Source organism: Scyliorhinus torazame, chromosome 22, assembly GCF_047496885.1.
Source record: "Scyliorhinus torazame isolate Kashiwa2021f chromosome 22, sScyTor2.1, whole genome shotgun sequence".
NCBI lineage: Eukaryota > Metazoa > Chordata > Chondrichthyes > Carcharhiniformes > Scyliorhinidae > Scyliorhinus > Scyliorhinus torazame.
In genome coordinates, this window is record NC_092728.1 from 42,883,108 (window position 1) to 42,904,639 (window position 21,532).

Consider the following 21,532-nt stretch of genomic DNA (forward strand, 5'->3'; position numbering starts at 1 on the left):
TTCACACTATTATGTTTTTTAAAATCGATGCCTTTGTGTTGTGAGCTGTATATTACTTTGAGGCAAAACAATCAGGTCCTTCCAATGAGTGACTCTTGTTCCAAATTGATTCCTCCACTAGTGTCCTGAAGAGCTGGAGTCCTTTTCAAAGAACGCAGAGGAATGCATTTGAGAACCTTGACTCAAACAGCCAGTAGTCCGCTCCACTTCATATATCTAAGACTAAGCAGTCATTATTTCCTGTGTGAAGCTGTACTCTTCATTCACTTGGATCCGTTACTATTTGAAATATTGTTTCAAACCAAAAGAAAAACATTTTAAAAAATCTTGAGTTCTGAATTGTGGAGCCAAAAGTACAGTAACAAGAGTGCCAATATAGACAAAGTCTGCCAAGTTTGAAAACAAAATTGGAATTCTTTTCAAACAATTTTCACATTGTAAAAGACCCTGGCAGAGAGACAGATGCTAGTAAACAGGCACATGGACTGATAGACAGTCAAGACACTCAAAAGACAGACACTAGAGCAAGATGATTTTCATCGTATTGATCCAGTTTGTGTGGTGCAAAAGTTAAATTGCACAAAAGCCTCAGGCAAATTAGCTTTCTATCACTGTAGGATTGAATTTAGCCCTGAAACTGATTAGGGACTCTTTACATAAGTACACCTCTATTTTGTGTTTCCTTCAAACACTGACCACATAATGAAGGAAAACAAGAATCACGAAAAACAGCCATTTCTGTTCTCCAAATTTTTGTTCTTAATTTCTTCAATTTTCTCAATTTTGCTGGAGGAATGGTAGTTCTCCCATACACATTAACATTCTTTCAAAATTCACGTCGCTCTCTTTATAGATAGGATCGGTTAGTGAGGTGGAACAGCCAACGGTGGAGATTGTACGTAGCAACATTAGCAATGGACACGTTCACAAGAAATTTCTTTACCCATAATGGAAGTGTTCATCCTTTTAACATAAATGGATCACTCTCATAATCGAAATAGCAGACAAAATAGGAACCTGGCATTTCCTGGGTGCTTGGGGGCAGTGTCCTGCCATGTCCTCGATCACCCAGGGGTTACAATTTACTCAGAGCCCCCCCAGCGTGGTCCTCATATCTGGTCTCCGGTGGTAGAGAGCAGTAATGATTCCTGCCAGGTTGGCACTGCCAAGGGATGGGGGCAGAAGGTGGATAGGGTCTGAAGGGCGGGCATGAAGGGAGGGAGCATTTAGCAACCCAGTAACAGGATGTTGCCCACTTAGGTGGGGGGGGGGGGGGGTTTCCTGGTACTGGCAATTGGTGGGGAAGAGGGTTCTTTGCCGCAAGAAGGAGACGGAGCCTGAAGAGAGGCACACTGGGAAGGCCCTGATGGCAGCAATCCTTGGGGGGGAGAGAGGAGGATGATGTTGGTGAGGATGATGGTGCGGTGAAGGGGCATGGGTCACTGAAGCTCCGTTGCCGGCGATGTTGGGGTTTTGAGGGGTGCCTTGCCTGTCACTTTGAAGCCTGTGAACATAGGCTTGCCGGTGTGTTTAGGTCCCGTCCTTTTCAATGTTGGTGCAATACATGCCTCCCTCCAGAATAACAGCTGGCGTGATCTGCACTGATTTTCGTGCCCGAAATGAGACTGAGTAATTTGGGGGGGGAGATTCCATTTATATTTTAGTACTGAGAGTGCCACCTGAATATCTTGGCAGTGCCAAGATGGCACCTGGGTGGCACTGCCAGGGTCCCATGCTAGCAGTGCCAAGGTGCTCAGGTGGCACCAGCAGTGCCAGGGTGTCAGCCTGGCCAGAGGCCAACCACACGTAGGCCTCAAATCGTCTGGGTGACCCCTCAAGTGCCGTTCCACCTGGTTCCCGGTTGTGGGGATCAGTGCTAAACGGTGTCCGCCTGGGATCTCCTCGGCGAGGCCAGTAGATGCCGGGTGGCCGTTCAATCCGACGTAGACATTTATAAGTGGGTTTTAAAGCTCACTTAACGATGTGAGTCTAGGTCCCACTCATCGTGCGCGGGATCAAGATTACAACGTCTCGCGACACCTGGGCTGGATTTTCCACTCCATGACGCTGGCACTATGGGTCACAATCAAGCGGAGAATTGGGAGTCAGGGCAAAATTGAGGTTCGCACCAGGCACCAAACTGACTGGCATGCTCTGGCCCCTCACTGGTGGCGGATTTGGGGTTCGCACCTGCACGTCAGTGGGAGGATGCTAACGGATGCAAATGGATCTTAACGATCCATTTACATGCACTAAGCGGACCCGGCACCAGATTCTCCGGGCCGGGAATCACGTGGGCGCGGTTCACCACAGGTATCACCAAACGTGTACCCGATGTGGTAGTCCCCAAGGTGGTAACGCCTTAAAGGAGTTGCCCCCAAAGTTCACCCCACAATGCACTGCCTGCCCACCTCTCCCCTACCAGACCTCCGCCAACTGCACCCCCCCCCGAAGATCCCCTAAAGTGGGGAACCCCCTCCCACAACTAAAAGGACCTCCCACAGAAACCTCCTAAATAGAGGGATGCCCCCAGGGGCCCTCTTAACAGGGAGACCCCACCAGGTGTCCCCTTCATAGGGAGACCTACCTTGGACCTGCTAACTAAAGGAACCCCCCACTGAGACTGCCTAACTAGAGGGACTCCCTCCAGAGACCCCCCTAACTAGAGGGATTCTCCCCAGAGCTTCCCAGAAAAAAGAGCGACAGAGCAGTCCAGACAGGGGCATTGACAGAAGTTACAGTTGTAACACTTACTTGGAAGCACCACCTGTCCATTCCTGGAAAGAGGACAGCTGTAACCTGTGTATCCTGTAGCTGCAAGCCATTCATTAATTCTAGTGGTGGGCTGTGATTGACAGCTTCCACAAAATAGCTGCAACATTGATTCATTCATCTCTCTTCATGGGTGAGTGACTCTAAGTGCTGAAACCCAATGTTTACAAACATCAACCACATCAAAGACAGGCAAATGCATTGCAATCACCCGCTTGAGTGATTGAAATGCATTTAGTGATTGGAATAAATGTTACAACTGTAATTTCTGTCACTGGTCCTGTCTAGACTGCTCTCTAGCTCTTTTTTCTGGGAATCTTGGGGGAGAATCCCTCTATTTAGGGGACCCCTGTGGGGGTCTTTTCTGGGGGCTCGGTGGGGAGGGGGCTCCCTCTATTTACGGAGTCCCTGTGGGAGGGGTCCCTCTAGTTAGGAGGTCTCTTTGGGAGGTTCCTTTAGCTAGGGCTTCCCTAGGGGTGTCCCTATTAATAGGGTCTGTGGGCTCTCTCTATTAACAGGGGGGTCTTCCTATTAAGGGGGTCCCTGGGAGTCCTTCTATTTAGGGGGTCCCTGTGGGGGTTCCTTTATTTAAGGGTTCCTTGTGGTGGATCTCCCGAGTTAGGGAGTCCCTGTGTTCAGGCTACCCCCTTGGGTGAAGGGGCGTGCACCCAGAAAATCTGGAAGTGGAGGTCTGTTTTGCGAAACGTGGGTGGGTGGGGGGTTGGTGCTGCTTTAGGTTGCGGCGGGGTGAAAGGTGGCTGGTCGCGGGACTAGCTATTGGGGCGCCTGCTCAAAATGGTGAACTGTAAGCGGGAATCCCTCGAGAATCCCTCCTTTTTCTCACCTTGTATAAATTTGCCTGGCGCGGGATACCGGATTGCTTCCCGATTTTGCTCCCAGGGGGAATGTAAATCAGTAGCAATTCTCTTCTTGCGGAATGCGGCCGGTAAATTGCGCCTCAGGTGTTCCAACTAGCAAGGTGAAAGTCCACTCCTTTAGCCAAGAGTTACTAAAGGTCATTAATAGTTTGGAATACCAGGTGTGAAGCAATTATAAGATCAGCTGACAAACAACTGCTTTGCAAACCAATAGTAGCAGATGCAGTTTTTTGTTAAACATAAGAACATAAGAACTAGGAGCAGGAGTAGACCATCTCGCCCCTCGAGCCTGCTCCGCCATTCAATGACATCATGGCTGATCTTTTGTGGACTCAGCTCCACTTTCCGGCCCGAACATCATAACCTGTAATCCCTTTATTCTTCAAAAAACTATCTATCTTTATCTTAAAAACATTTAATGAAGGAGCCTCTACTGCTTCACTGGGCAAGGAATTCCATAGATTCACAACCCTTTGGGTGAAGAAGTTCCTCCTAAGCTCAGTCCTAAATCTACTTCCCCTTATTTTGAGGCTATGCCCTAGTTCTGCTTTCACCCGCCAGTGGAAACAATCTGCCCGCATCTATCCTATCTATTCCCTTCATAATTTTATATGTTTCAATCAGATCCCCCCCCGCATGCTTCGAAATTCCAACGAGTACAGTCCAAGTCTACTCAACCTCTCCTCGTAATCCAGCCCCTTCAGCTCTGGGGTTAACCTAGTGAATATCCTCTGCACACCCTCCAGCGCCAGTACGTCCTTTCTCAGGTAAGGAGACCAAAACTGAACACAATACTCCGGGTGTGGCCTCACTAACACCTTATACAATTGCAGCATAGCCTCCCTAGTCTTAAACTCCATCCCTCTAGCAATGAAGGACAAAACTCCATTTGCCTTCTTAATCACCTGTTGCACCTGTAAACCAACTTTTTGCGACTCGTGCACTAGCACACCCAGGTCTCTCTGCACAGCAGCATATTTTAATATTTTATCATTTAAATAATAATCCCTTTTGCTGTTATTCCTACCAAAATAGATAACCTTACATTTGTCAACATTGTATTCCATCTGCCAGACCCGAGCCCATTCACTTAACCTATCCAAATCCCTCTGCAGACTTCCGGTATCCTCTGCACTTTTTGCTTTACCACTCATCTTAGTGCCGTCTGCAAACTTGGACACATGGCACTTGGTCCCCAACTCCAAATCATCTATGTAAATTGTGAACAGTTGTGGGCCCAACACTGATCCCTGAGGGACACCACTAGCTACTGATTGCCAACCAGACAAACACCCATTAATCCCCACTCTTTGCTTTCTATGAATTAACCAATCCTCTATCCATGCTACTACTTTACCCTTAATGCCATGCATCTTTATCTTATGCAGCAACCTTTTGTGTGGCACCTTGTCAAAAGCTTTCTGGAAATCCAGATATACCACATCCATTGGCACCCCGTTATCTACTGCACTGGTAATGTCCTCAAAAAATTCCACTTAATTAGTTAGGCACGACCTGCCCTTTATGAATCCATGCTACCTCTGCCCAATGGGACAATTTCCATCCAGATGCCTCGCTATTTCTTCCTTGATGATAGATTCCAGCATCTTCCCTACTACCAAAGTTAAGCTAACTGGCCTATAAATACCTGCTTTCTGCCTACCTCCATTTTTAAACAGTGGTGTCACGTTTGCTAATTTCCAATCCGCCGGGACCACCCCAGAGTCTAGTGAATTTTGGTAAATTATCACTCGTGCATTTGCAATTTCCCTAGCCATCTCTTTTAGCACTCTGGGATGCATTCCTTTAGGGCCAGGAGACTTGTCTACCTTTAGCCTCATTCGCTTGCCCATCACTACCTCCTTAGTGATAACAATCATCTCAAGGTCCTCACCTGTCATAGCCTCATTTCCATCAGTCACTGGCGTATTATTTGTGTTTTCCACTGTGAAGACCGACCCAAAAAACCTGTTCAGTTCCTCAGCCATTTCCTCATCTCTCATTATTAAATTTCCCTGCTCATCCTCTCAAGGACCAATATTTACCTTAGCCATTCTTTTTTGTTTTATAAGTGCCCCATTTTGCTGGTTATATTAATTGTTACTTCCAAAGACCAAAATTTGATTTCCTAACTTTAGATAAGAATAGTCTTTGTTCTACATTTGGGGGTAACAGATATGTCTTCATGGAGAACAGGCAATTCCTACTGCTTTTCTGGAGACATTGAAATTATAATTAAAAATTATGTCAGCTCTTTGTCTACAAGAAAAGCATGTGGAGTTGCACGTAGTACAGATTCAACAAATCTGTTCCTCATTCATAGAACATACAGTGCAGAAGGAGGCTATTCGGCCCATCGTGTCTGCACCAACCCACTTAAGTCCTCACTTCCACTCTATCCCCACAACCCAATAGCCCCCCTAACCTTTTTTGGTCACGAAGGGCAATTTATCATGGCCAATCCACCTAACCTGCACGTCTTTGGACTGTGGGAGGAACCCGGAGCACCCGGACGAAACCCACACAGATACGGGGAGAACGTGCAGACTCCACGCAGACAGTGACCCAGCAGGGAATCGAACCTAGGACTCTGGCACTATGAAGCCACAGTGCTAATCACTTGTGCTACCGTGCTGCCCCAGGTTCTAGGTATTTAGGCTCTCAAAAATGTAATCTTATCAAGACAGTGCATAGGTATAGCATTATTCATTTATAAGACATAATTAACACTGAGGTAGACTGAAGACTGCAGAAATCAATTATAGCAAATTTTTAAACAATTCACATTTGGTTTAGTCCAAGATTCTCTGCAAAATTCTGAAACTATCAATTTGTATTCTGCAAGCGATAATAGTGAACGTTATGCCAGTTTTAAAAAAAAATGATGTACACCACTTAACAGATTAAACACCAGCTGTGAACATTCTTGACGATGAATGCACACGTAAGAACTTAAGATGTAAGAGCAGAAGGAGGCCATTCGGCTCATCAAGCCTGCTCCGCCATTTAATGAGATCATGGCTGATCTGATATAATCCTCAACTCCACTTTCCACCTCATATCAGCACGGTGGTGCAGTGGATAGCACTGCTGCCTCACGGCGCCGTGAGTTCGAACCTCCCTGGTTCGATTCTGGCTCTGGGTCACTGCGTGGAGTTTTCACATTCTCCCAGCATTTACGTGCGTTTCGTCCCCACAACCCAAAGATGTGCAGGGTAGGTTGATTGGCCACGCTAAATTGCCCCTTAATTGGATTAAATGAATTGGACACTCTAAAAAAAATTTTTTAACTCCACTTTCCACCTTATCCCCATAACCCTTAATTCCCTTACTGATTAAAAATCTGACTATCTCAGCCTTGAACATACTTAACGACCCAGCTACTACAGCCCTCTGCAACAAAGAATTCCACAGATCTCTGTCTAAAATGAGCGTCCCCTCACTCTGAGATTATGCCCCCTGGATTCTCCCAGAAAAGGAAACACCTTCTCCGCATCTACCCTGTCAAGTTCCATGAGAATCCTATGTATCAATACGGTCACATCTCATTTTTCTAAATGCCAATGAGTATAGGCCCAATTTACTCAACCTCTCCTCATAAGAAAATCCCTCAATATCCGGGATCAACCTAGTGAACCTTCTCTGGGCTATCTCTAATGTCAGCATATCTTTTCTTTGATAAAGAGACCATAACTGTTCTCAGTATTGCAAGTGTTGTCTAACTAGTGCCTTGTATAGTTTTAGCAGGACTTCCCTATTTTTATACTCCATTCCCTTGGAAATAAAGGCCAACACTCTATTGCCTTCCCAATTATCTGCTGAACCTGCATGCTAGCTTTGTGTGATTTAAGCACGAGGACCCCCAGATCCCTCTTTGCTGCAGTTTTCTGCAGTTTTTACATTTAAATAATATTCAGCTCCTTTATTGTTCCTACTAAAGCACATAATTTCACATTTTTCTACATGATATACCATCTGTCAAGGTTTTGCCCACTCACCTAATCTGTCTATATCCCTCTGTATACACTTTGTGTCATCCTCAGAACTTGACTCCCCACTTATTTTTGCTTCATCCGCAAACTTGGCAATAGTACACTCACTTCTCTTATCCAATTCATTAATATATATTGTGAATAATTGTGGCACCAGCAAGGGTCCCTATGGCACTCCACTAGTTACAGGTTGCCATCCTGAAAATGCTCCTCTTATCCCAACTCTCTGTCTTTATGTTAGTCAACCCTCTATTCATGCTAATTTACCATCTCCAACGCAATGGGCTTCTTATTAAGTAACCTTTTGTGTGGTACCATCGAACGCTTTTGGAAAGCCAAGTCTATTACATCTACTGTTTCCCCTCATCTATCCTGCCCATTACCACCTCAAAAAAATTTGAATAAATTTGTCAGGCATGATTTCCCCTTCATGAAGCCATACATTTCTCAATGTTTTGCTATTACATCCTTTATAATGGACTCTAACATTTTCCCAATGACAGAACTTAAGCTAACTGGCCTACAGTTGATTGTTGTCTCCCTTCTTTTCTGAATAAAGGTGTTACATTGGCAGTTTTCCAATCCCCTGGGAATTTTCCAGAATTTAAGGATTCATGGAAAATTACTTACAGTATCTCTGTAGCTACTTTTTTAAATATCCTGGGATGCAACCCATCAGGTCCAGGGGACTTTTCGGCCTTTAGACCCATTAGTTTTCCAAATACTTTTTCCCGACTGATTGCTGTTCTATTTAATTCCCCTCCCTTCTGCCCTGAGACACACGTATCATTAATATGTTTGTGTAGTATCTGTATTTTCAGCACAATGAGTGCAGGCTTTGAGTCCACATTGGCATGTGCAACAATGGCATGTATGCACTTGTATGTAATGGGTCATGCTGGATGCCACTTTGAATATGCACCAGGAGCATGCATCGGAAGTGTAGAATGTGAATTCATGTACACATTGCCAAGGCCTGTACACAGGAAGTGACATGTCGGTAGTGCAGGTGTTCTCATCAGTATGGCCTCAGGCATGGCGTGTGAGAGCTGCTGAAGATCTTATAGTAAACCGTTTAAATTGTAGTCCTTTGTCATCATTCCTACACAACCCAGCAACTTTACATGCTGTCAGGAGATAGCCAAGATGGTACAAGCACTTTGGCACATCAACCCGCTCATCTTCGATGAGAACATCACCAACAATTGGAAAAAGTTCGAAAAGGAATGGCGCGTATACTGCCATGCTGGCTTTTCCAATAAATTACAAGTACAAGCATGCACGCCGTTTACCTGGCGGGCCTGGAGGCCATTAAAAAATCAGAATCGTTTGTCTTCAAATGGAAGGAAGACCAAGAGGGCCCTGAGGTACTATTGAAGAAATTTAAACAGATATGCACACCCATAAAAAATGTCACATGGACGAACACGTTTTTAACATCACTAACCAGCAGCTCGATGAATCATATGCCTCAACATTGAAAATTCTGGCAAAAAACATGCATATTTGGTACTCTCACCAATGAACTTATAAGACCACGTATAATGTGTGGAATACACAGTCATGTTATATGTAAGCAGATGCTCCGCGAGAAAAACCTCATGTTAGAATCCGCCATTGATACCTTCATGCTATATGAGCAGTCCAAGAGGATCAGCAAGGAATTAAAGAGAGAAACGGAAGTTTTCTCGATACCCAACACATCTGAACTGCAGCAGCCAGCACACACAAAAAAGTGCATGTTTCACATATATAAAGCATTGCAATAACTGTGGCAAATGGAATCACTTAGCCAAGTGTTGTGGGTCCAAGCCACAACAACTTGCCACTATTGCAAGTCACGTTGCAGCTGGCTACCCCTCCGAGGTTCAGAACATGAACAAAGTGAAGCTGAAGGTAAATCAAAACAACCAAAGCATCAAAACCCTTAAAACATTCTACTGCAAAAGAGTCGACTTTATCACGGGAAAAGGTGAAATATTCACCACGTTAAACATCGCTCATTGCAATTCCAAATTTAAAGTAAAAATTGAGACCGGGGCAAAATGCAATTGTTGAGCCGCTTCCAATCAGAAATCGAGACCTGTGCTGCACGAGATTCCACCAACAAAATAAATCTCGTTGTATATGGTGGACAAACCATACGCACAGAAGGCATAGTTACCCTGCACTGTACGCAGGGCAAGTTCCTGTTCCATGTAGTGGACTAGGACGTCAAACCGTTGCTGGGTTTCCAGGACAGCATTGCATTGGGGCTAATGCACCTTGGGCCAGATTGTACACACCCTACAGCAACAAGCTCCAGAGATGCTAGAATACAAAGACTTGTTTGACTGTGATATTATTGGGAAGCTGCCCGTCATACATCACATGATGGACGAATCAGTAACGCTGACTCTCTGTGCTCCAAGAGTATCCCATGCCATGAAACAGAAAGTGGTTGATGAATTGGATAGAATGACAATGCTGGGGTGTAATAGCCCCTTTGGATGAGGCCACAGAATGGGCTTCTGTGATGGTAGCTGTGGGAAAGAAAGACGGCACAGTCAGGATCCCAGTTCACCTAAATAAAGCACTTCTGAGACCCCTGCCATCCTATGAAGAAGGTTGATTAGGCCATTGCCGACATGCCCAATTCTAAGGTTTTCAGCATCCTGGAAGTTGTAGGGAAATTGACGTTTAATGATTTATTTTAGTTTAGTTTATACACAATCGAAGTATGTCAACCCAATATGGTTTAATGCTGAATTCTGGGCACGAGCTCATCACATGACTTGGCCTTAGCATAACACTCAAACTTCACAAGAGACAAAGAACATATGGCCTTAAGGCAGTGATGTAAGACATCAAGGTTGAACAATTACTGGTACGGAATTATCCACCGCCGCAATTGTAATTATCAGCTCCGTTCTCTAAATTCAAAGTCCTATTGTGCAAAGAAAAACAAGTGTTAAAACAGTCAGCCTTGTGCAGTTTACGCTGTGATGTTTAAAATAAGTCACTTTACTTCACACAGTGTCTTTGGATTTGTACGTTTAGAATTAAGGAACACACTTCAACCAAAAAGTTCAGTGTCTGGTTTTGGGCGTGTTTAGTGGATGTTTATCGGCGGCTGCAGCACCGGGAAATGCCCCGCTATTCAATGGCACTTTGCCGTTTTTTTGGCCCGGGGAGTTTCTCTCCGTCGAGGCCGCACTTAAGAGAGAAGTCCTGCTGGACTTCAGCTCACCAACAGGAAAAACTTCTCCCAGATCGGGGCGCCATTTTGGAAGGCTGCCCCGATCTCCCCCTCTCACTTAAGGCCCCCACCATATTCGCCCTGCACTCCCTTCCCACCCTTTGGAAGGTCCTGGGAACACCCCTCCCCCACTCCAGTCAACCTGGTAAAGCTTCCCCAGGCCCAATCCCTGGCAGTGTCAACCTGACACCTGGGCACCCTGGCACTGCTAGCCTGGCACCTTGGCAGGGCCCCTGGAAGGGATGAGGGATTCAGCAGCAGATGAGCTGACGCGAGGGAGGGGATGGGGATTGGGTCAAATTATGAGGTGAAAATAGGTGGATTTAGTGATGTCTTTAATAAATCTGTGTCTGTGTATTTATCATGGCAAACCTTCGAGACTCCGGGTCAATATGGCTCATATCGAGCTTTGTAAATGAACAACCCCCGGCCAAGCATATAAATCTTCGACCCGGGGCTTTGGGAAATGGTCCAATCACGAAGCCTTGTTTCCAGTAAACTTGATGTCCCCACACAGCTGGACGGTTTTATCAAGTTTCATGATTGGCACCATCGATGCAGCCCATTCCGCAAACTGTACGGGTCGGATGACACCTAGATCTTGCATAGGGAGCCAGCCTCGCCTGGACTGAGCAGTAAGATCGACATAGATGTGGGCTCTGGTACTCTTGATCCTGCCCAGACCTTCCTGAAAAACCTTTGGATATTTATTCAACACGTAATAAAGATGGGCAGAGACCATTTGAAAAATTTGCTGCCAATTTTTTCGAAGGACCCTCAACCAGTCTCTTCCCAGTAAATTTGGACCTGGACCATGTACAAAGCCCTTGGGCGGGATTCTCCCCTACCCGGCGGGACCGGGGGGGCCCGGCGGGATGGAGTGGCGTGAACCACTCCGGCATCTGACCGCCCCAAAGGTGCGGATTTCTCCGCACCTTTAGGGGCCAAGCCCTCAGCTTGAGGGACTAGCCCCGCGCCGGAGTGGTTGGCGTGCCGCCAGCTGGCGGGAAAGGCCTTTGGCGCCACGCCAGCCGGGGCCGAAAGGACTTCGCCGGGCGGTGGAAGTCCGCGCATGCGCGGGAGCGTCAGTGGCTGCTGACATCATCCCCGCGCATGCGCAGAGGGGGTGTCTCTTCCGCGTCGGCCATGGTGAAGACTGTGGCTGAGGCAGAGGGAAAAGAGTGCCCCGACGGCACAGGCCCACCCGCGGATCAGTGGGCCCCGATCGCGGGCCAGGCCACCGTGGGGGCACCCCCCAGGGCCACATCACCCCGCGCCCCCCCCTCCCCCAGGACCCCACAGCCCGCCCACGCCGCCTAGTCCCGCCGGGAAGAAGAGTGCTCCCACGGCACAGGCCCGTCCGCGGACCGGTGGGTCCCGATTGCGGGCCAGGCCACCGTGGGGCACCCCCTGGAGCCAGATCGCCCCGCCCCCCCCCAGGACCCCCCAGCCCACCCGTGCCGCCTAGTCCCGCCGGGAAGAGAGGTGGTTTTCTCCTCGCCGGCAGGACAGGCATTCCAACAGCGGGCTGGAGAATCGCCGGGCGGGGGCTCGCCGACCGGCGCAGCGCGATTCCTGCCCCCGCCGAATATCCGGTGCCGGAGAATTCGCCAACCGGTGGGGGCGGGTTTCACGCCAGTCCCCGGCGATTCTCTGACCGGGCGGGGTGTCGGACAATCCCGCCCAATGTCCGGGGCGACCGCTGTGGCCTCAACCTCACGTGACTGTAATGTTCTTTGATTGAACTGACATTGAATCTTGATGTTGCCGTGTGAACAAAGAACATCAGACTTTGTTTTAAATACAAAGTTATTTATTACTAACACTACACCAATAAATAACTAAAATGTCTAAGATTCATACAGTTGGAAATAATGGTCCAACACTAACTTACATGAAGATACTACAGAGCAACTCTAATATGAGACTGCTACAAACTCCTTACTAACACCTTCTCCTGGAACACATGGTGCATCCGGGTCATGTGCCTGCATACTCGCACCACCTGCTGGTCGGATGCTAGAACTACAACATTAAAACATATAACCTAAAATACATGCAGATGATGATCTACTCATATTATATACAGATGATAGTCTACTTATCATCACAGTGACCTTCGATCACAATGGCGGCACAGCAGCCGACTCTCACCATCCTCTTCGGGCGAAGTATCCCACCGGGCTGCGTTAGAGCTCGCAACGTGAAGTCTGCCACAAACCTGCCTCGGGGACTGCTCCACCAGAGGGATTCTGCTCAATGGCTGACTGAAATCCAGCGTAGTTTCTGCTAACAGCTTCCGTTGAGTGACCGGATTATTGATGCACATGACTCTGTCCCTTTACATTTCTGAGAGGGATGGCCTGAACTTGCAGTGCTCAGCCAAGCGCTGCAATCGAGTTAAAAAAGTCCAGAGAGTAGTAAGGGTGTGGAATGCCCTGCCTGCAACAGTAGTGAACTCACCAACACTAAGGGCGTTCAAATGGTCAATGGATAGACATATGGATGATAAGGGAATAGTGTAGATGGGCTTTAGAGTGGTTTCACAGGTCGGCGCAACATCGAGGGCCGAAGGGCCTGTACTGCGCTGTAATGTTCTATGTTCTATAACTGACTCACTAGGGGAGTGTATTGCCATGTTAAATCAATACCGTTGCATAATCACAGCATTTTGGGGTCGTAGTGATCCAAAACCATTACCACAAGTTCATCAAATGACCTGGAATCTGGTGCAGCCGAGTAGGTCAAACCTTTGATGATACCAAATGTATGGGCCCCGCAGGTGGTCTGAAGGAGAACCTTTCGTCGGTCTTCCCCCAATATACCATTTGCTTGAAAGAAGTACCATATGTGCTCTGCATGGTGATTCCAATTCTCCAGCCCGTACCGAAGGCACCCAATTCACCAAACAAAGGCATTTTAAACAATAAGACATACCGCACTCCATACGAACTTCCTGCAGATAGGCAAATCGACGGGCAAGTCCAGGGTTCAGTAGATCCTTGTCGCCAATGTAATAACTCGTAAGGAAACTTTCACAAATGAAGGTGAATTTATTGGCATATTTACAGTTACATGCTTAGTAGAGCATCTGACTCCCAATACAGGCCTTGCTGGAGGATAGATCTAATCAGGCCCTGAGTTGGGCCTTCTTTTATCCCCTGCCTTAACGAGCCCCAGGTAGTTGGCCTAAACCCCACTATCTAGGGAGCTCATAATCCATGAGTCTCACAGAGAGATCAATGCTCGTTTCCCCATGGTCCTCATGGGGGTTGTAGGGTCACTTAAATTTGGTTTCTTAGTAACAGTCATGCATGGCAACAGGAATTACTAATAATTTATATCTTTGTGGAATAAAGTAAATCAAGCTCCAAAAGGAGCAGAAACACAATTAGGTTTGTAAAGCCACTTGCCTTCCAAGCTCAGTCACCTCACCTAGATTTTCTCACACTTGGTCAGTGACTGAGTTACATTTGTCTGCCTCTGCCTGCGCTGTCAGGGCATAAACATCCCGGTCCCACGCGAACTCTCCCCTAAAAATGTTCTCTGAAGCTAAGCAGCACTTCAGGCTCGCCGTCCATCCCTTGCTGTTTTGTAGCATCGATCCAGTGGGTCCAGGGCTGCCCCACCAGAACCTCCAAACTGTGCAGTCTCCTCTCCACCGTCACCAATGCTGCCTCAAGGCAGAGGGGGCTTGCGACCTCAAATGTCACCTCCTCATAATTTATGAACTACTGGTGAATGGGCATCCACGGCGTTATCCAGTATGTTATCCCAATATGTCTGAGGAGCTGTGCATCAGGAGATTGTGCTTCAACAGACAGACAGCCTGTTGCAACAGAATTGAAACCAAACACATGGCCTGCTGACCAGGAAACAGATCACAGATGTTCCTTTCACTGCTGTTGCTCATCAGAAGAGCTCTTGGATTTGTCCACAACATTGGATTTCCCTCGACACAAAGTTTCACTGACTGCACACACATCGCCCCGTACCACCATCACCCCTGACCCTCCTGAATCAGGAAACTGTTCTATTTTATAACAGGAAGAGGTTCCCCTCCCTGAATGTTCAAATGGTCCTTGAGCACAGACAGGGAACAATGTAAGTCCCTGCCAAGTTTACTGGCAGTAGAAATGGTGCTTTCATATTGTGCCATTCCCAGCTACATAGAAAGAGGGAGGCCATTTCACCCCTCGAGCCTTTCCATAATTTAAAGAGACCATTGCTGAACAATAACCTAACTCCATAAACCCTCCTTTATCTTATATTCTTTGAGGAAAAATCAAACAATTTCAGTTTTAACATTAGCAATGGATCTAACATATTTGCCACTTGTGGGTGAGAATTCCAAACTTCTCCCATCCTTTGTGTATTTCCTAATTTAATTCCTGAAAGATCTGGCTCTAATTTATAGATTCTGTCCCCAAATTCTCGACACTCAAACCAGCAGAAATAGTCTCTCTCTGAAATACTATCTGATCCCTTAATACCATGAAAACTCTGCTAGAAATCATTCCTTAACCTTCCAAATTTAAGTGAGTACAGCCCCAGTTTATGTAATCTCTCCTCATAAACCCACCTAATTTAACTCTTAGAGTCAAGTATTATTCTGGTAAATCTACACCGTGCTTTCTCCTAGGTCAATATATTTTCCCTAACATGTGGTGGCCAGAATTGCTTACCGTAAATCCAGGCGTGGATCTGACAAAGGTTTTGCACAGTTGAAGTATGACTTCTACCTATTTGTAATCTAATCCATAGTCCATTAGCCTTTCTGAATATTTTATATACCTGTTCATGACATTTTAATGATCTAATGATCTATGTACCTGAACTTCCCAAGTTTCTTTGGACCTTCACTGTTTCAAGCTTTTTACTATTTAGGAAATATCCTTTTCAATCCTTTTTAGGACCAAAGTGAGCTCTCATTCGGCTACATTGCAATCCATTTACCATTGTTTTGTCCATTCACTTAATCCATCAACGTCACTTTGTAATGTTATGCTTCCATCTTATCTTTGAGTCATTGGGTTCTCAGTCCACCCTGTTTTTGACCCAGAACAGCAGCTGTGAGACTGGTTCTTGACAGACAGTGGATTTCCCTCTACATGTGGCTAGGACTTCTGCCAGGAAGCACAGTACCAAGAGATTGAGTACCACATTTAAACTAAAGCTCTTTCGAGAAAAACCACAGAGATCTAGAGCCTGACCCAATCCAATGGAGCCCTACATTACAGATTCATGTGTTTCGAAAATTTGAGCAGCTTGCGGAATGCTGCACAATGAAACCTTTCAGAGGGTCTCAGGCGGAGGAGGAAGAAGTTCTTCAGATGATGAAGAAGGGGTTAGAGGAAGAAGAGGATGACTAGGAAGAGGATTGCCCAGCAGAATTGCCAGAGTTAAGGTCAAATTATTGAGGAGACATTCTCCTTGGCAATTCTCCCCTCAGTGCACGAGCACTCCCTCAATTCACTAACATTCCCTCAATCCTCCCCTCGGTACACCAACACTCCCTTGATCCTCCCCCCTCACCAACACTCACTCGATCCTCCCCTCAGCATACCAACACTCACTCGATCCTGCCCTCAGTACACCAACACTCCAGTAATCCTCCCCCCCACACCAACACTCACTCTATCCTCCCCTTGGCATACCAACACTCCCTCGATCCTCCTCTCGGTACACCAACACTCCCTCGATCCTCCCCTCGGTACACCAACACTCACTCGATCCTCCCCTCGGTACACCAACACTCCCTCGATCCTCCCCTTGGTACACCAACACTCCCTCGATCCTCCCCTCGATACACCAACACTCCCTGGATCCTCCCCTCGGTACACCAACACCCCCTCAATCCACCCCTCGGTACACCAACACTCCCTCGATCCTCCCCTCGGTACACCAACACTCCCTCGATCCTCCCCTCGATACACCAACACCCCCTCAATCCACCCCTCGGTACACGAACGCCCCCTCAATCCACCCCTCGGTTCACTAACACTCCCTCGATCCTCCCCTCGATACACCAACACTCCCTCGATGCTCCCCTCGGTACACCAACTCTCCCTCGATCCTCCCCCCGATACACCAACACTGCCTCAATCCACCCCTCGGTACACCAACACTCCCTCGATCCTCCCCTTGGTACACCAACACTCCCTCGATCCTCCCCTCGATACACTAACACTCCCTCGATCCTCCCCTCGATACACCAACACTCCCTCGATGCTCCCCTCGGTACACCAACTCTCCCTCGATCCTCCCCCCGATACACCAACACTCCCTCAATCCACCCCTCGGTACACCAACACTCCCTCGATCCTCCCCTTGGTACACCAACACTCCCTCGATCCTCCCCTCGATACACCAACACTCCCTGGATCCACCCCTCGGTACACCAACACTCCCTCGATCCTCCCCTCGGTACACCAACACTCCCTCGATCCTCCCCTCGATACACCAACACCCCCTCAATCCACCCCTCGGTACACCAACGCCCCCTCAATCCACCCCTCGGTACACTAACACTCCCTCGATCCTCCCCTCGGTACACCAACACTCCCTCAATCCTCCCCTCGGTACACTAACACTCCCTCGATCCTCCCTCGGTACACCAACACTCCCTCAATCCTCCCCTCGGTACACTAACACTCCCTCGATCCTCCCCTCGATACGCCAACACTCCCTCGATGCTCCCCTCAGTACACCAACACTCCCTCGATCCTCCCCTCGGTACACCAACACCCCCTCAATCCACCCCTCGGTACACTAACACTCCCTCGATCCTCCCCTCGATACACCAACACTCCCTCGATGCTCCCCTCGGTACACCAACTCTCCCTCGATCCTCCCCCCGATACACCAACACTCCCTGGATCCTCCCCTCGGTACACCAACACCCCCTCAATCCACCCCTCGGTACACTAACACTCCCTCGATCCTCCCCTCGATACACCAACACTCCCTCGATGCTCCCCTCGGTACACCAACTCTCCCTCGATCCTCCCCCCGATACACCAACACTCCCTGGATCCTCCCCTCGGTACACCAACACCCCCTCAATCCACCCCTCGGTACACTAACACTCCCTCGACCCTCCCCTCGATACACCAACACTCCCTCGATGCTCCCCTCGGTACACCAACTCTCCCTCGATCCTCCCCCCGATACACCAACACTGCCTCAATCCACCCCTCGGTACACCAACACTCCCTTGATCCTCCCCTCGCTACACCAACACTCCCTCAATTCCAACAGTCTTCTGAATGCCTTTTGTGTTTACTACCTCATTGGTCAGAATGTGAGGTCCAACATCAATGCAAGAATAATTTAGCAGCATGCACACTGAGGATTTTACATAATTTCATAAATTCATAAGATATAGGAACAGAATTGGTCCATTTGGCCCATCGAGTCTGTTCCACCATTTGATCATTGTTGATCTCATCCTGGCCTTAACCCCACTGTCCTGCCCATTCTCCATAACTCTTCAACCCATTACCAATTAAAAATCTGTCTAACTGCTCCTTAAATTTACTCACTGTCCCAGCATCCAATGCACTCTGGGGTAGCGAATTCCACAGATTCACAACCCTTTGGGAGAAGTAGTTTCTCCTCAACTCCATTTTAAATTTGCTACCTCTTATCCTTAGACTATGAAAATGAAAAAATGAGAATCGTTTATTGTCACAGTAGGCTTCAAATGAAGTTACTGTGAAAAGCCCCTAGTCGCCACATTCCGGCGCCTGTTCGGGGAGGCTGGTACAGGAATTGAACCTGCGCTGCTGGCCTGCCTGGGTCTGCTTTAAAAGCTAGCTATTTAGCCCACTGTGCTAAATCAGCCCCTATGACCTCTTGTTCTAGAATGCCCCACAAGTGGAAGCATCCGCTCCACGTCTACTTTATCCAAACCTTTTATCATCTTGTAAACCTCAATTTGATTTCCTTCTCTTCCACTGAATTGAAAACATCTTGTTGCTGTGCTTGGCCTCTGCACTCATGCTGACAGTTCACCCTTCCAGATCTTTCTTTGGTGTCTGTGTATTTTGCTCTGAGTCCACATCCAGGATTAACCAATCAAGCACAGTCAGCAGAGATCAGTTTCTAGACTCACATCATCAATCACAGAACAATTGAATCATTGAACACGACACTGCCCATGCTCTCCACACTCTTATCTGTAATTCTTATCATTTATTAGAAAGCTGGTAAGATATTAGTCCGCAGAGTCATGATGGCAACAGGATGAGATCTCAGCGAAGGAATGTTCACCGTGGCTCCATCATTATCTCCAGCATTACCATCACCTACCATTGACCATAAACTGAACTGGAACAACCTTATAAACACGGTGGCTACAAGATAAGATCAGAGTCTGGAAATTCTGCAATGAGTAACTCATCTCCTAACTTCTCAAAGCCTGTCCACAATCTACAAGACACAAGTCAAGAGTGTGATGGAATACTCCCCACTTGCCTTGATGAGTGCAGCTCCAACAACACTCAAGACGCTCAACACCATCCAGGTCAAAACAGCTTGCTTCATCGGCACCCCATCCACCACCTTCAACATTCATTCTCTCCACTATTGATGTACAGTGGTAACATAGATAGGAAGCACTGTAGCAACTCGCTAAGCCTCCTTCGACAGTACCTTCCAAATCCATAACCTCTACCACCTAGTGGGACAAGAGAAGCAAATGCATGTGAACACCACTACCAAATCCCCCTCCAAATCACACACTAGCTTGAATTGGAATTATATGACTGTTCCTTCACTGCCGCTGGGTCAAAATCCTGGAGCTCCCTCCCTAACAGCATTGTGGGTGTACCTATACCTTATGGACGGCAGCGGTTCAAGAAGCCAGTTCACCACCACCTTCTAGAAGGGTAATTAGGGATAGGCAACAAATGCTGGCCTTGTCAACAAACCTAACATCCCTATGAAAGAACGAAAAAGTATGTAAGCTTGAGCTAGACTCTGACACGTTTTGTGCTGTAGTGAGTAAGCGCTCTGCCAGCTACTCTGTTCAATGAAAGGCTCTGGTGTACAGGGGGCAGACTTTGAACACAGCTGTTCGCTTAAGATCTTCATGTGTGCACTCCACAGCAGGACTGGCTGTGAGTACTCCCTTTGGCCAGTAGCTTCCTAGGCCGTCTCATCCCATTACCCATGTCGCTGCAGGGTTCCCAGTGTAGAATAATTTCTACTCTGCAGAATGTGCAGTGTCAGTCTCTGAGCTCATGCTTGCTAAAGTAACACGGTATCATCTTGGCTGCTGCTTTGTCAGTTGCTTAGCCTCTGAGAGTTTTACATTTTATTGACCTGAAATGGAAAAGAGGAATATGGATTATCATTTAGCGTGCAAAAGAAGCGGAAATAGAGGGGTGGCTGAAAGCAGCAACATTTTGTCATGGAGAGTGTGCAAGGATGAAATTTCAGTGAGAAGGAACAAAGTGTACAATAGTCAAGATGTGTCACCCATCCTCATTACATGCCATGCTCTTGACCCAACCCCATGCTCACAATTTGCATTTACTTGTTTCTTGGGTAGGGAATGGACTTGAATGATAGCTCACCCTTCACCTGTTCTTTGCCTGTCTAATATTGCTCGCCAGCTTTCACAGTATAACAGAAGAGTAGCCTAGTGAGATTTTTGAGGATGCATGTCAAGGTCAAATAATCCTGCCTGTGTGTGAGGGTTGGCGGAGGTGTTTAGAAATATAGGAAGTAATATCGAGGAGAGGTGGAGGTGCAAATGGCAGCAGAAGAAGATGAGGGAAAACGTGCTGCAGTGAATGGAGGAGAATGCTTCTCATCAAAGGATAAAAAGATGGTGAGTTTTGGGATTTCAGGTAATGCAGGGTGTTGAGACTGTTGAGTGATAGGAGTTGGGAACCTGCCAACCTTGCCAACCTGCCCAGGTAACTGAACATGCTCCTGGTACTGATGTTTTTTGCCACCTGTGTCCACTGCTGGTAATCGCAGCAACTTTGCAGGATACCTTCCTGCTCCTGCACTTGCCGGAAAAAGAACATCCCTCCTCCTGGCAGCCACCTCCACCAAGATGTCCAGTGCTGCATTGGAGAAGCAGGAGTCCCTTAAAGCTACTCTTTGCCTGTCATCTCAGGTGGCATCTGATTGCTGTAGTGATCTCTGTATGTGCATGTACATAAGGGGTTAATGTGTAATCAGTAGCACCACATGATCACTAGAGGGCCGGACCAACAGGGGTATAAAAAGCAACCACATTGTGTCTCTCCCTCTCTCTTGGGTGCACTGTGACCAGGGCAGTATCAGATTAGTTCAGATGGCTTGTGGAGTTACGTATAGTTACTGTAGTTAGATCTTACTAACCTTATCACTAGTATCAAAGTTAAAGTTAAGAACTCATGCAATTATTGTTATAGTTACTCAATAAACCTTTTGTTACTACTGGACGAGTTTGAGTCTTCTTCATCGAGATTCAGAAGACCTCATCATTAACCAAGGATTGAGTAGCACATGTTACCTACCACACAGGTAACAAAACAATTGTCTATCGCAAAAATGCACCTCTCCTTTGAGACGCAGAGGCTGCCTTTAAATAAGCCCGCGGGCACATGATGATAAAATTCTCCGTAGACTGGGTACCAATCAACATTGGGCCA

The 21,532-nt window shown here is 47.3% G+C and overlaps 1 protein-coding gene across 5 annotated transcripts in view; it reads right to left on the reverse strand.

Annotated features, from left to right (window-relative positions):
• LOC140399046 (glutamate receptor ionotropic, NMDA 1) overlaps positions 1-21,532 on the reverse strand; it is a 370,944-nt gene that overhangs the window by 12,425 nt on the left and 336,987 nt on the right. The window lies entirely within an intron of this gene.